Source organism: Euprymna scolopes, chromosome 21, assembly GCF_053919585.1.
Source record: "Euprymna scolopes isolate OS-2025 chromosome 21, ASM5391958v1, whole genome shotgun sequence".
In the NCBI taxonomy this organism is placed as follows: domain Eukaryota; kingdom Metazoa; phylum Mollusca; class Cephalopoda; order Sepiida; family Sepiolidae; genus Euprymna; species Euprymna scolopes.
The window spans coordinates 83,156,576-83,170,959 of NC_136502.1; positions in this window are offsets into that span (position 1 = coordinate 83,156,576).

Below are 14,384 nucleotides of genomic sequence, written 5' to 3' on the forward strand. Positions count from 1 at the left end.
TATAGACTGATGTGGTCGTCGGTTGATTGACTGTGTCTCACTGTTTCGGATATATACTTGAGAATCAAAACCATAAAAAGAATATTCTGTAGTCACAACCCTATTCATTACACGCTGTTAGAATTTATGAAAAAAGTTCCCTTCAAGTTTTCTCTTTAGAATTTATATTCAGTTATCTTAAAATATTATCGCTTCAATATGAGTTTTGATTGCAAAAGAGAAGCAGAATTCACATTTTAGTTTCTATCCAGCACATTTTCATATGAGCTGCAACATATTAGATCACCATATAAATGATAAAAAAAATCTAGAAGTTTTGTATAGTCTCCATATATTCTACAACATACCGATTTTTTTTTTTTTAAAAACGTGCCCACACAAGAATACATTGGTTTTTCCTGTGATGCAAATTCATTTCTATGTAAACGGAATACATTTCAGATTTGTATAAAAATAAATTTGGTTTTTCTCCTGTGTTAGTACATACCTCACCACATTAGACTTAATAAAGTTTTAATCATGCATGTGTTGCAAAATTTGCTGCTAAAGTCTAAACGAACCAAATGCTTTACAACAATTAGTTTGTCCTTTAGTCGATGAGCGGTATTTCTGACAAAAGGGAAAGAAGTGCTGTTTTCTATGTCGGAATCTATCCATCTGACACTTATTGTTGGCTAGTTTTTGGTCTTGAAGTAGTATTTTTTAGCGCTTTGCATCAAGTGGCTTCATGCCTTGTCTTGAGCGATTTTCATAAAAAAGAAGTGCTTGATTAAGCATATTACGGTAAAACTTGTGGAGAATGCCTTGTTTTATGGTTGTGTTAAAAATGAAACGGAAATTTAAATTTCGTTCCGTTTTAATTTTTTTTTTTTTTTAAATTGTGCATGTGACCAAAAAATCGAAAGTAATCGAAAGAATAACATTCAACAATCGTACTTTTTTATATATAAAATAAACAAATATTTTTTTTATAAGAATAACATTTTATTAAAAAAAAAAAAACGAAATAATTTAATTTTTAAACAAAAAAAAATAAATTTACCTTTTTGGTATTCTTTGACATAAGTCCAACTCACCGTTCACATTTGAAATGACCTCCCCTCCCCATGTTAACAACGACTTTCGGAATAGACACCCTTAAACTCCCTATGTTAAGAATGGCTTTCAGAATCAACGATTATTGCAATATTGTCCCATTGACTACTGTACACTCATTAACCCTTATCTTCGAGTGGCCTTGATAAGTGGTGACTCCTTTAAAAAAAATTGCCAAAGATTGTATACCAAAATCTGCACCTTCATTGCTTCTTTACAATCTTTATTATTAAAGATTGTAAAGATGCAATTCGTTCCTGTCACTCGCCACCATTGAAAAGCTTCAATAAAAAAACCTACAGCAGAAAGTTTAATCAAATCTAAAAAAAAAAAAAAAACTCAGTCGTAACAAAAACAACTACGAAAGAGGCAAATAAAAAAATCAACTGGGAAAAATTTTGTTTCTAAATTAAATACCAATACCCAAACCAAAACAGTATTGAAGATGATTCACAAAATAACTGAAAAACCCATTAAAACATCTTGTATAAAATAACTTGATGACAGCCACTGAAGAAGAAATTGCAAATCTCTTTAGGGAAATCTTTGTAAATATTTCTTCTCACCAGAACTAATCTCTAACATTCCAAAATATGAGGAAGAAAGAGGGGAAAAAAATTCATATCCACAAACAAAGAAAACTACATAAACCATTTTCTTTTTATGAGCTACGAGAAGCCTTAGAAGATCAGACCAAACAATATTGTGAATTTTTAAACCAATTCCCCAAACCTTAAGCTATTTACTAGAAATCTACAACAATATTTGGATCAGCTGGATAAATCGCAATAAAAAAACAGTTACTATTGTTCCCATACCAAAAACTTGAATAAACAGAATAATATTAGCAAAGACAACACAGCAAACCCAACCAACTTTAGACCAACAACTTTAACAAGTTGCATATGTAAGACATTTGAAAGAATGATTTACAAAAGACTTATATGGTATCTGGAAACTAACAACCTCATCACCAAATTCCAATCAGGCTTTAGAAACAAAAGAAACACCCTAGGTCACCGAGTGTAACTGGAAACATTTTTATCAGGTCTTTATCCAAAAGGAACATATGTATGTAGATTTCTTTGACTTGGAGAAGGCCTATGACACAACATGGAGATACGGAATTATGAAGGACTTGAAAGAACTAGGAATAACAGACAAACTACCTATACTCATAAACGTTTTCTTAAATAGGAATTTCCAGGTATAAGTTGGACACACCTTATCCTATATCAAAGATAAAGAAACCAGAGTTCTACAAGGAAGTGTTTTTTTTTCGGGGACACTTTTCAACATAAAGATTCTTATTATTAAAAATATACCACCTTGAATCATCTACTCACTATATGTGAATGACTTTCTGATTTGTTACATTTCCAAATATATAAACACAATAGAAACACATCTACAACTTTGCATCAACAATATAAATGGTCTACTCAAAATGGTCTCAATCTCTAAAACCAAGATGAAATGTATCCATTTTCGCTAACACCGAAAATTACACTAAGACTTTATGTTGGAATTAGATAACTCTGACATTCACACAGTTAACCAACATGAATTCTTTGGTATAATATTTGTTAATAAACTAACATTCATTCCCCATATTAAAATCCTAAAAACCAAATATAACCAAAGAATCCAATTACTAAAAGTATTAATTCATATAAATTGAGGTGTAGAAAAAAAAACAAACAAAAAAAAACAACGCTACTCAAAATCTACAGAATCAGATCCAAACTTGACTACGCATTTTTTATTTATGGTGCAAGTCCTACCTTAACTTGAATCTATACATCACCAAACTCTAAGAATAGTCCTAGGGACCTTCACCAACTTGCTAGTGGAAAACCTATACATAGAAGGTAATGAAACTCCAATTGCGTTAAGATCCCAAAAACTTGCAGTATAATATTCCACTAAATTCGTTGTGTGACCAACAAATTCTGTTTTCAATCATGTTTCCACAAGACTAAGATCCTTTTGAAAAAACAAACAAAAAAAAACAAAAAAAAAATGCTATTAAACCTTTCAGCTTACTTATTGAAAAACTTACCACTGAAGCTCAAATAAACCTTTCTCTAATCTCATATAATACCCTCTTGAAAATTCCCCATTGGCTTCTAACTAAGGTCAACTTTACTACTTGAACTAACAAACCATCCCGGAACCAAAAACGAACCCTGCCACCTTCCAGGAAAAAATCCTCCTTATCTAACACAATTACACAGAACATCTACACATCCAAAATAGGTGACAGCGTCGGATGTGCTGCCATTCAGAACAAACCCAACCCAAAAATGCTTACCCAACAAAGCATCTATTTATAGTGCAGAAGCCACCACGATTGATTTAGCCCTTAGCTTATATCTATAAGCTCAGATATAAACTCTAAAAAGGAATTGAAAAAATTTATCATCTCAGATTTCAAATCCACACTGTTATTATTTTAAAAAAATCAAGATGTAAGCAATCTACTTATTATAAACAGACTGTTAAATAAGCAATCTACTTATTATAAACAGACTAGTAAATAAGCAATCTACTTATTATAAACAGATTACTAAATAAGCAATCTACTTATTATAAACAGATTACTAAATAAGCAATCTACTTATTATAAACAGATTACTAAATAAGCAATCTACTTATTATAAACAGATTACTAAATAAGCAATCTACTTATTATAAACAGACTACTAAATAAGCAATCTACTTATTATAAACAGACTACTAAATAAGCAATCTACTTATTATAAACAGACTACTAAATAAGCAATCTACTTATTATAAACAGACTACTAAATAAGCAATCTACTTATTATAAACAGATTACTAAATAAGCAATCTACTTATTATAAACAGATTACTAAATAAGCAATCTACTTATTATAAACAGACTACTAAATAAGCAATCTACTTATTATAAACAGACTACTAAATAAGCAATCTACTTATTATAAACAGACTACTAAATAAGCAATCTACTTATTATAAACAGACTACTAAATAAGCAATCTACTTATTATAAACAGACTACTAAATAAGCAATCTACTTATTATAAACAGACTATTAATAAGCAATCTACTTATTATAAACAGACTACTAAATAAGCAATCTACTTATTATAAACAGACTACTAAATAAGCAATCTACTTATTATAAACAGACTATTAATAAGCAATCTACTTATTATAAACAGATTACTAAATAAGCAATCTACTTATTATAAACAGATTACTAAATAAGGAATCTACTTATTATAAACAGATTACTAAATAAGCAATCTACTTATTATAAACAGACTATTAATAAGCAATCTACTTATTACAAACAGATTACTAAATAAGCAATCTACTTATTATAAACAGATTACTAAATAAGCAATCTACTTATTATAAACAGATTACTAAATAAGCAATCTACTTATTATAAACAGATTACTAAATAAGCAATCTACTTATTATAAACAGATTACTAAATAAGCAATCTACTTATTATAAACAGATTACTAAATAAGCAATCTACTTATTATAAACAGATTACTAAATAAGCAATCTACTTATTATAAACAGATTACTAAATAAGCAATCTACTTATTATAAACAGATTACTAAATAAGCAATCTACTTATTATAAACAGATTACTAAATAAGCAATCTACTTATTATAAACAGATTACTAAATAAGCAATCTACTTATTATAAACAGACTATTAAATAAAATAACCATATTATCAAGAAGTATTAACCTTATTTTTTGTTGAATATGTAGTCACACACTGGCATTAGGGGAAATGAAAAAGCTGACTCAGCAACTGAAGAAGCCATTAAAATGAAACAATCTGATTTGAAGATTCCATACACAGCTGCAGATGTAATTGTGAGGCAAGGGTTGTGCAATCCCAACCACGCCTCTCCTGAATCGGCACTACTTGAGTACAGTGACAAGGAGAGGTTCAGAACGACTGGAAACAATGCCGAGATAAGCAGAGAGAAAATACAGCACCTGGAATTCTCAAATGGTAACCCATTTTTGTACTAAAGTCACTTAACTTTCGTGATCTAACGGGAACCAGTGTGTCAATATTACTATGCCATCACTAATGAAAGCAAAAACTCTTGATAGGATAAAGTAAAATAAATTTTGGCGCTTGTACACTATAGGGACGAAATTTCGGAAATCGTAATTCCGAATTTCACATGAAAATATACTATCTACGTATTCCTTGTATTTTTAAGATGATTACATCCAAAAATTATGAAAATCGATAAGGTAGAAAATAGAATTTGATGAAAACGATCGTAAGACACAGGAGAGTTCAAAAGGGAGGTAAATTTCCGTTTCGAATTAAACAAGATGGCAGCAATTTTTCACCTGCTAACATGATTAAAAAAATTTTTTTGAAAATAATTCAGTAATATTCAGGTAATTTCGACTGCATAATTTGGAAGCTACTATTGTAACTTATTAGAATTGAAAAAAGACTCAGTTGTAACCATTATTTTTTATCTGAAAACTCCATTTATCGACTATTAAATCTCGTCGCAATAGTGTAGAAGCGCCTAATTTTTTTGTTTTTGAGAAAATTAACCAATATTTTGCATAAATGATTAACTGAGCATATTTAAGTATATTCCTCGCATATATATATATATATATATATATATATATATATATATATATATATATATATATATATATATATATATATAGTTCCTAGCATCAAATAAACTGAGAAGAGACTGCATCTACTTTATATATGAGAAGATATATTTTTATTATTTTTAATGGAATATAATAACATAATTCTGTCGTAGCACATATGAATTACTTTGTCTGCACCCTTCTAGTTATGTGTTTGATTTCCCTTTTCTTTTGTAAAGGGCTGTGTGGAGATGTGGGTGGCTACTGCCGTTTATTATCAAGTGTGATCATTTTTTATTCACTACCGTTAATGTTGTCGACCAAGAGAAAAAGTCCATCCGGCATGTGTGAACAGTGTGAGAATGTAAGGAAATGTAACCTGCTCACAAAGGGTTGAGGGTATCGCATGAAGAGAATTGTGTGAGAGATGTGTAATGTTACTCATAAAGACTGACGATCTGAGATTAAATTGGGCAGTATAGCAAGATGCATATAACACAGGAGACTTTGTTGGTTTGGTCACATTGAAGGAATGGATGAAAATACTTAAGTTATTAGATGTAGAGCAGTTAAAGTAGCAGTGTTAGTTGGCACATGGGAAGAATTGATAAGGATGGATTTGAAAGAAAAGATGGATAAATAAAGATCTGGCCAGAGATAGATTAGTTTGGAAGCCAGTTTCTAAAAGCTGTCCAACACATACCAGCATGTAAAACAGACGTAAAAGTAAACATGATGATGATGATGATGATGATGGGAAGAACAGAACGTGATAAGTGTTAGTAGAAATTATATGTATTAATATATAGATTACATAGGAAATGATAATCTTTATTTTTTTTTTTAAGACTATGAATGCAAATGTCGTGGATCACTTATAAATTTGATGTATAATGGATACAATCACCGACTATGTAGTGGATTATGTCGAGTTCAGATTCCACCAAATCTATTTTAGCCATTTATGTTGTGATGTGTCAAGTGTTGGGACAATCGGAATTGGAAAAATCGGAACTTTTGGGGGTATCGGAATCGGAAAAAATTGTGCCTAACTTCCGATTCCAAAATCGATTCTTTTAATATTTTTCAAACTTAATTTTCCATTGCTTGTACTGATGATAAATCTTTATTGTTTTTAAACTATTAGTAAAACTAAACTCTATAGATCATAATAACATCTAAATAAGATGTAAGTTTTATTTGCATGAAATTAACAAAACTTGTAATTCGTTAGGTAAACTCTACAAGAATGCGGTTTATTTACAAGGTATCAAAAAAATTGTTTAAAATTAAAGAAATATTTTGTCAAGAAAAATAATATCAAGCAATATTGTTAATTAAATAAAGATAGAATATAAAAAATGTTGTTTTTTAATCTTTAATTTATTTATTTTATGAGTTTATGCTTTTGTCCAGTCGAGTTTTGTCTGGTAGGTTTTTGTCTGCTCTCTCACTCAGCATTGACAAATATGACAAGGAATGGACAAAACATTGAATTGAATTTGAAATGGATTTGTGAATTTTAATGCTACCGTGTGAAAAACTTTTAGCATCAAGTTTTTTTTTAATCTGCCGTTATCATTTACTTATGATTAGACTTAGGGATTCTTAAGAGCTGTCATGACTGACAATGAAAGCCCTACAGAATTGGCTTCCGCCACCTCCACCAGACAAACACCTTCAGAATCAAAAGTGCGCAATGACAGTAGAAAATTTGCTTGCTACAGGTGTGGTGGTCCCAACCACTTGGCAAACAACTGCTTACAGAATCGCCAAGACAGGCCAGACAGTCAGATCAGCAAAGTCCATCATGAGATACGTTGCTTCAGATGCAGTGGCCTTGGGCATATTGCATCACAGTGCCAGGAAAATGCTGAAGGAGAAGAGGCATTAGCATTAGTCTCTTCCCCAACTGAACACTAAGAAGCCCCCCCCCCCTCCATGAAAGTACATGTAGATGGGCGAGAGTGCACAGTGTTGATCAACTGCGGCAGTTCACCGACTCTAGTGAGTAAAGTCGTCTGTCGCTTCTGGAAGCAGAGGTCAGCAGAAGTACTAAAAGAGAAGGGAAAGATATTGAATTGACAAGGATATGGCAGAATAAATGTACACGTTGACTAAGTTCCAGCTGTCGACATTCAGGCATTGGTCGTGGATAAACAGCTGTTGGGCTTTAATCTACTGTTGAATCAGATGAATCACATTTCAGAGGCCTAAACAGATGTGCTGTCATCTCGATCGACAAGCCACACTTTAGCGTGACTTATAATCACAATAACAAAGAATGGACAGGAAATAGGCAAACGGTCACTTTCCCAGTGAACTGAGTAACAGTGAGCAAGAATACACACTGTCTTGTCATGCCAGGGATGCCTATGAGAACGAGATCTAACGGTGGCAGCAGAATGGATGGTTGGTGCCATATTCAGAAGAAGAACTTGCCCCCCCTCAGAGTCTAATTCCCTTAATGATGATCATGCAGGAGCAGAAGCTAAAAGTGCATCCAGGAATTGAACGACTTTGTAGATTCTTTCACTGCCAATGCAGAAGTGGTGGCAACAAGAAGTCGCTTATGGATTTGCAAAACGCATATCTTCAAATCCATGTTGATCCATTTCAAACAGTTATTTTCAGGAGTCAACGTTTCTGTCTTACACGGTTGAGATTTGGACTGAATGTGGTACCACTTATGAAGATTATTATAGACGCTACTGTATCTCAAGACCATGCGATCAAAAGGGCCACATCAGTATATGTTGATGATATTTTCAACAATATTTAATGTGCAACAACATATTGTTTGGTTTCTAAGGATCTGGTACAACTGAGAGACGGAGTAAGATTTCTTGGCTTGCAAGTCTGGGAAAAAGATGACACTCTTCGATGGAAATAAGAAAGTCCAATTCCAGAAATCTCTGATGAATTGACCTGTCAGCACATATTTTCTCTCTGCGGGAAACTCTTTGGTCACTTTCCCATATGTGGATGGCTCCGGGTGGCAGTTGCAGTTATCAAGCGCCTAGCAACTGCAGTAACAAAGGGCTGGGATGACAGAATCAAAAATGAGTCTCTATCCCATATTGGCAGGAACTTTGAGCAAAGTACGAGAAATTGATTCCATTGGAGGAGACTGGTGTGTGGACTGTAAAGAAATTACAGTCTGGGGAGATAATTGGATGAGGATCAGGTGGCTAACATTCATCATCAAAGTGGACATCCAAGTGTGAAACGAACTTTATATTTTGCCAGGTCGGTTGACCTGCAAGTTTCCAAGGAGACTGCTAAATGTGTTAATCAATGGATCCGGTACCTGTTCACTGGATAGAAGGAAAACTCAGCGTGAAGAACAGCTGGAGCAGATTAGTGATGGACATAACCCACAACAATGGTGAAAATTTCTAACTATTATCGACTGTGGCCCATCTAGATTTGCAATATGGCAGCCACTGTGTTGAGCAAATGTGACCACTGTTAGCCGTTGTAGAATATTTTCCTTGAGCGAGGCCCACCTATGGAAATGCTGACTGACAATTCCACTGCTTTCACGAGTAAAGAAATTGGAGAATTTTAAAAAAAATTGGGACGTACATCTGCAGTTTTGATGTGCCTGCTCAGTGAGTGAAAACGGAATTGTAAAACGAAGTCAAAGGATCATTAAGACCATTTCAGCTATCAAGAATTGTTCAATATTGGAGTCGGTCTGCAGGCACAGCATCACCCCTAAGGTGACATTTCACCTTCCCTTCCACCAGCTGACGTGCTACATAGATATGTTCGAATCAAGGGCATTGGAGCTAACCCACTGCATAAATCAGAGGTGACTGGATGGATTATGAAAGAGGAGACGTCGTTTGGGCTAAAAACGGATGCACTTATCAAGTGACGAAAGTGATTCTAAGGATAGTGAGAGGCTAAGTTATCTGAATTCAGATCCGCTGGACAGTGATTCCGATACTAGTAATCTCCCAACTGATGAGGCATCTATTGAAAGCCAATCTGCTGACGAGAGTATGGATGAGAGTGAGACCCACGTCATTCCTCTTCGAAGAAATACCCGACAGATGAATATTACACCCTTCCCTGCTTGTGATCATAAGATCAGGGGAAATGTAGGGAAAATCGTAGCTTACCTGACTAGCGTGAGTGTCGTGTTTATTCACTTAAAGAAAAAGACAACTAAAATGGCAACGTTGCTTTTATATTTGACGATCACATGTAAGTAACGCAAACTCTATGCAAATTAGATTATGCAAGATGCATAAAAGAAGCGGTAAAAGGAACGACTAACGAGTTGAAAGACGGCATGTTATGCGAACGGCCGTGTGTATTATCAAGATTATTGAAGCTGACAGAAAAGTTTATAAGCGGGACGGAACACAACTTTACAATTCCACCGAAATCAATTTTCAAACTAGAGGAACAAGTCACGAAATTTTGTTAATGTAGAGACTATAAATAACTTAATTCTGAACTTATTTCAGAGATTATAAATAACTCTTAATAAATTTTCTTTTTTTAAGAGTTTTATTTATAACTAGCCTGGGTGCCCGGCGTTGCCCAGGTGTTTGGAGGTGTGTGTTGAGCGAAAAAAAAAATGGTAGTAGGTAGGCAGGCTTGAACCCGTACCACGAAGGAGGAAAAGAATGTGAAAAAAAAGTGACATCATTACCTTTGCGTCCATCGCCAAAACGGAAGTGGCAAAGGTTAAAATTAAGGCTAGTCAATCGAAAAGAGTGGATGATTTCTGAAAATATTGGCGAATAAAGCGATCCCTCGCTGTAGAAAAGTGTCCTGTTGAGGGTGAAGGAATTTATGTTTTTAGCCAATTTTTCGATATTTGTCATCAGGGTCAGGCTTCAAAACGATACTGATCTTGTGAAAATCCGTCGCCTCTATCGAAAGTTTTAGAAATACATACATACATACATACATACATACATACATACATTTAAACAGACAGGTGAGATTTCTATTATAGATTTTTCTTCTTTGCATTTCTTTGAAGTATGTGGTTATACAACACTTCCCCACTTTTTACACAATTCCTTTGCATCATTTTGCACGATTTCTCAAACTGTCCTTGTTAGGCAGTAAACAAGGCGATGTTGCATCGTATGGTCATCCTCTTCATATTAGCAGATTGAGTCAGTCTTTTTTCGTCCTATCTGATCTTAACAACTCTTGATCACCTCATTTTTATTCTCAGATGGTTCAGTGTTTTCCATTGGAGTCGGAATTGCTTTTGAACCAGGAGGAGGAGATTCTTATATCAATAGAAGGGAGATCATTCTCTGTTTGAGACACAGCTGTACTCTAGTCTCTTCCTAGCATGTTAACAAATTAAAATAACCGAGGAAGATTTTTCTTGACTTTAATTGTATGTATTATGTACAATTTTTGATGTAACATGTTTCTTTATACACAATTTTAAACAGTAAACATTGACAAACATAATAATTACATTCTTTTTTTTTTGCTTCAGTTGCTAGAAATCCAGATTATCACTAGTAAAAACAAATAAATAAAAATGAAGCATTAATAACTCAGCAATTTTTATGCAGAAAATACCTATGACTAATATTTAGTTTGAACCTTTCTTTAACAGAATTCAAAAAATATTTTTTTCTTTTGTTTTTGTTTTTTTCTCTGTTTCAGTTGCCAGAAATGCAGATTATGTTGAGCCACGTGATTCAAATAATGGAAACCAAACCCAGAGCAGATACATGGAACCCGTACAACAGAGGTTCTTTTTCCCTGAAGATAAGGTTATTAGTTCAAGGAGATTTAACAGACCAAATATTGCTCATGTTCCTGATTGTACCCAATGGGTTGATGCCAGTCCATCTACGGTGGACAGCGGCATTGCTGACATGCACTGAGTGTTCTTGACAACGAGAGGCAACCTTGACTAACTTTTATAAATAGCAGAATCACCTTAGATATTCATTTTTCAGACATAAATCTTTAGAACGGTCTGCATCAAGTACGTTATTGAAACTTTTCTATGAAATTATTGGCCACAAGTCCTTAAGCCTGACAACAAGAGGCAACCATCTTTAACTTTATATGGTAACAGAATCACCTTAGACATCACTTCTCAGGTATAAACCTAAACCTTTAGAATCGTTCATCAAGAAACCCTCCTATGAAATCATTTATTACAAGTCATAATAAGTACTTTTACAATACTCTGCTATAGAATAGTAATAAATGATAAGAATAAATTATGTAATTATTGAAGAAAACAAGGGATAACATCTAAGGAGAAATAAATAATCATATGGGGTTTTTAGTTCAATTAACATCTCACAAAAGACCCATATATTTAATTACACATTGAAACTGGTTCTTCCAACACATTCCTACATCTATCCTATCATTTAGCCACTTCATTACTTCATTATTTCCTTGGACCACTGTTTTTTGGTTATATGAACATTTATCAAGAAAGATTAAAAAAACACTTCATTTATTGGTAAGTTTAATTTTTATTATCTGCCATTATTTGACATTTTGTCTACATTTTTGAAATGATGATGATTTCTCATAATTTATATGGATATTTTTTTACTTACTATAATTCTCATCAATGTTGGTGTATGTGTGTGTATATACTATGTTTCATACGATGTCGATTCCAGACTTCTTTAGGAGTACGCTTTATTTAGCCACAGCAATGTTTTTCTTATGTTTAAAAAGATATAAGTGAATGATAATTGATTTATTTGGTGCAGACTATTATTCTCATCTTTTCACAACGTTTCGGCCAACTATTCCTCTGACCTTCGTCAGGTGGTAACCGTGATGGGATAGAAACTCCAACTCTTCTAACTGCATTCTCAGCAATAACTGCTATCCATAGTTGTGTCGTCTCACCACGTTTTAGCCAAGTAAACCTCTGGCCGGCTTTGGGTAGGATTGAAACCGCTATCTTCAGACAATTCTCACCTGGAACCGTAGAGATTCAACGTCTCTATCCACTACACCACGAGGCGATCAAGGTTGGATTTTTTGGTCTTATAAATCCACGTTTATTCATTATATGATCTTCCCTGATATTTAAAAAAAGATGGATGGCATATTAGACGAAACTTAGTATGAATAGAAATGCCAATGTTGATAATGACATTAATCTGAACAAAATAATATTTTTTTTTTTTTTCTTTTTTTTTTTTTTTTTTCAAATTGGAAATGTAAAATATATAGAGAAGTTTTGAGTTCAAACCTTAACCGGAGCATGTTTGGTTTTCTTCTTAATAAAAACATAAACATTTCAAATTACAATGTTTCTATAATTCATATAAGTTACTGAAATCGATACTCTATAAACTTTCATTTTTTTTTGTTTTTTACTTAATCTCGTGTTGCAATTTATAATTTTTAACTTTTATTCTTTATTTTTTTATTTTTAAATTAAAATGTCTTTTTGTAAAACAATATGTAAGTATTATAAAGTTTTATTGGATATCCTGCTGGCTTGGCATGCTGAGAGCAGGCTCAAGTAATTTCCATGAATAGCGGTAATGGAGAGCCACTTGTAGTCGATTCATGATATTCCTCAGTGTGGTGCGTCATTAACAGACTAAAGCTGTTGAGGAAATCGCACATGGCCTGTTACTCCATTTGTTTCCATAACAGTCAGTTGAAACACAAGATCAGTGTATTTTAATTGCTTGCGATCCTCTGCTGACTTTGCTAGACATTCAGTGTTTGTTGCTGACTAGAGTAAAAACGTGTTGACACAAACTACACCCTATGTAAGTGACCTGCTGTTTACAAGCGGAAACATCATCAGACTATTGTTGATTCGAGAATCGATGGAAAATCAGCGGTCTCTAGGGTTAATTGGACAATACTGTTGAGTGCTGTGTCTACATGAAAGGGTATGAAGTCCATCTATATATATATATATATATATATATATATATATATATATATATATATATATATATATATATATATATATATATAAAAGGAAAAACGTCCGCACGCGTTTTTGTATGTCCAAGAAAGGCGTTTTTTCGGGTGAAGCCAATACAAAAACGATTCTATTTCCCTGAAGATAAGGTTATTAGTTCAAGGAGATTTAACAGACCAAATATTGCTCATGTTCCTGATTGTATCCAATGGGTTGATGCCAGTCCATCTACAGTGGACAGCGGCATTGCTGACATGCACTGAGTGTTCTTGACAACAAGAGACAACCATGACTGACTTTTATAAATAGCAGAATCACCTTAGACATTCATTTTTCAGACATAAACTTAAATATTTGAAAATGGTATTCATCAAGTCTTAAACTTTCATAAAAACATTGCTCATATGTTAGAAGTTCATTCTGCTTTTACAATAATAATAATAATCTGCATACCTATAAGTTCTCTAACCCACCCCCATCCCCCCATTACAATATCACTACCCCCCCCCAAAAAAAATGAGTGAGATCAAATAACCAAGTAGTCAAGGAGGAAGGAAAGACTGAGGAGTGAGCACTGATTAGGCCTCCGCCGGATAAGTGCAAAGAGAACCGGGACCTTGGGGAGGCTTATTGCCACTCAAATTCCAGTAAAGACCAATGGCCACTGCCAACGAGAAATCAATGGCAAGCAGCCGTTGCGATAATGCCAGTTTATTT